We start from the raw sequence: 2,903 nt of genomic DNA on the forward strand, positions 1-2,903 counted from the left end.
GAAAATTTCCCTACATGGATCTCTAGGTGCAGCTCCTTTTATGATTCTTATCGCTCGTTTTTGAATAATAAAGGAGCGTTTTGCCTGACTTGAATTGCCCCAAAATATGACACCATATCGCAAAAGACTATGCATAAATGCATAATATGTACACAATACTGTTTGATCACTGCAGGAATTTTTGAGCATTCTAAATACATAGCAACATTTACTTAACTTTTTATTGAGCACATCTATATGCTTGTCCCATTTTAGATGCTCATCTAACCAAATTCCTAAGAATTTTGTATTCGGCGTTTGTAGTATATTCTGTTGGCCTAGCTTCACAGTTACATTGGGCTTCATATTATTTGAAACATGTCTGTAATTCATCCATAATGTTTTCCCCTCATTCACAAATAAACTGTTGTCCCTGAACCATTTACTTGCTTCAACTGCTGTTGTTTCAATTTTGCTGTTAAGGTCAGTCTCATTCTGAGCTTTAATAAAGAGACTTGTATCATCAGCAAAAAGTACACAATCAGCTTGTGTTAAATAGTTTGGCAAGTCATTTATAAAGATCAAGAACAACAGGGGTCCCAACACCGATCCTTGGGGCACCCCATAACTAACTTCCTTATAACCAGAAAAGTATGACTTTCCATCATGAACTATTTCTACTTTCTGGGATCTGCCAGATAAATATGACTTAAACCATGCATGAGCAGTACCACGGAGTCCATAGCAACTAAGTTTTTTGAACAGTAGTTTATGATCAATAACATCAAAAGCCTTTGATAAATCTAAAAAGAACCCACAATTTACTTCATTATTATCAATGGAATTTAGGACAAGTTTTAGAAAGTTGTATATAGCTGTTTAAGTTGTTCTATTCTTTCGAAAGCCATTTTGTTCATCGACCAATATTCCACTTTTTTTTAGGAAAGTAGAGAGTCTTCCATACATTACTCTTTCTATAATTTTTGAAAAACAAGATAACATTGATAAAGGCCTGTAGTTTTTTACATCATAATGATCCCCATTTTTGTATAATGGTTTTATAATTGATTGATTCAGCTTTCTAGGGAAAGTGCCAGTACTGAAAGATGCATTAATTATATCTACAAGAAGAGGAGAAATATATCTGCTGTGTTTAATGATTTTGTCTGGAATGCCATCGGTGCCACAGGATAATTTATTTTTTAGTTTGCTGATGGCATTCTCTACCTCATGTACTGTTACAGGATACAAAAACATAGTTTCGGAATTCAATGTGATGTTATGACTGATGTCTGTACTGCTTTGGGTTTGTATGAGGTTTTGAACTACACTTGTAAAATGACAGTTGAATATATTGGCAATTTGTAATGGATCATTTATAGTTTTGTCCTCAGTTTTAATAACAATGTTGTTTCTTACTTTGCTTCTTCCTAAGTTACTATTGATCACTTTCCAAACTGATTTCATTTTTTGTTGCCATTATTTCTACTGATATATGAATCATTATTTAACTTTTTTGCTGTAGTGATTACTTTCTTGTATAATTTCCTATAACACTTAACACGTTGTTTCAAAGCAGGATTTTGCCTTGCTGATTTACTTAACATTCTGAGTTGCTCTCCAGATTTTCTTATGCCCTGTGTTATCCATGTGTTAATTTTGCCTTTTACTTTCATTTTCTTAAGGGGAAAAGCAATTTCTATGTTATGTTTGTAATCTGCTAGAAATGACTCAAACTTCATGTCTATACTATCATGTTTATCTAGATCCCAACTTGTATTTTTTAACAAGGAATTAAAAATCCTAATGTTGTCCTCATTAATACATCTCCTGTGGATGTGTTTCTCACTTGGCCTAGAGTTTTTACAGAGTACATTATTTATACTAAGTTTTAGTGCTTTATGATCAGAGAATCCAGTGTCAATCACTACTACAACATTGTCTAGTTTATGTAAGTCAAGAAATATTTGGTCTATTATTGTTTCAGAGTTCTTTCCATATCTAGTGTATTCAAAGATAGTTGGTGCTAAATTATGCGAACAAAAGACATTGGTCAATTTTGTAACATTTAAACAGTTGATTTTGAAGTTGACATTGAAATCTCCAAGTACAATAATGCTTTCTGTAGAATGTCTTAACTCACTAAAAAGACTTTCAACACTGTCCAAAAATTCCATAAAATTACCTGATGGGGAACGGTATACACACACAATAATTATTTTAAGGTCTGTTAGTTTGCAAACGCAATATTCAAATACTTTTTCAATGTTTTTTATCTTACTAAACTTGATTTCTTTATATTCAATTCCTTGTCTGACATAAATGCATGTTCCTCCCCCTTTAAAAGTTTCAGGCTTATCGAGTTTCCCGGAGTGTCGTGTTACCGAGACTCCAGTTTTAGGGGTTCTAATGTTGATCGTATGATTCTAAAACGCTTAAAAAACTTTAAAACTCACTAGTTTTCATCTAAAATTTATAAAATTTCCCGGGGCAAGACCTCCAGTATGACCCCCTCCACTCCTATATTTGTTATAAGTCGGCGCCCCCTGATTTGCTCAAGAGCGGATTGGCTGTCTGTACTACTGACAGCCCAACCCACCCTCGTTCCGCGATCCATATGCGATTATGCGCGGTGGAGAGAAATGAAATAACAACAAATGAAAAAAGGTAATTTTCATATGGGTCAGTGTCACTACCAACTCGTTAAACATACTGGGACGGCAGATGGTAAGAATGCTAGTCGGGGGCAAGAGCCCTTTCACTAAATAATTATTATGCTCAGTTGATACCTCAGCAGACGACAAGACGCTAGGCGCTCTGTGAGCAAACATCTCTGAACAGAACAGCTGATTTTCCGCGTCGAGTTCCATAGACTTTTGTTGAAAGCGTCGATTGAGTTCTATTTACATCTGTGATCAGTCTGC

This window comes from Schistocerca serialis, chromosome 11 (assembly GCF_023864345.2).
Source record: "Schistocerca serialis cubense isolate TAMUIC-IGC-003099 chromosome 11, iqSchSeri2.2, whole genome shotgun sequence".
In the NCBI taxonomy this organism is placed as follows: Eukaryota; Metazoa; Arthropoda; class Insecta; order Orthoptera; family Acrididae; genus Schistocerca; species Schistocerca serialis.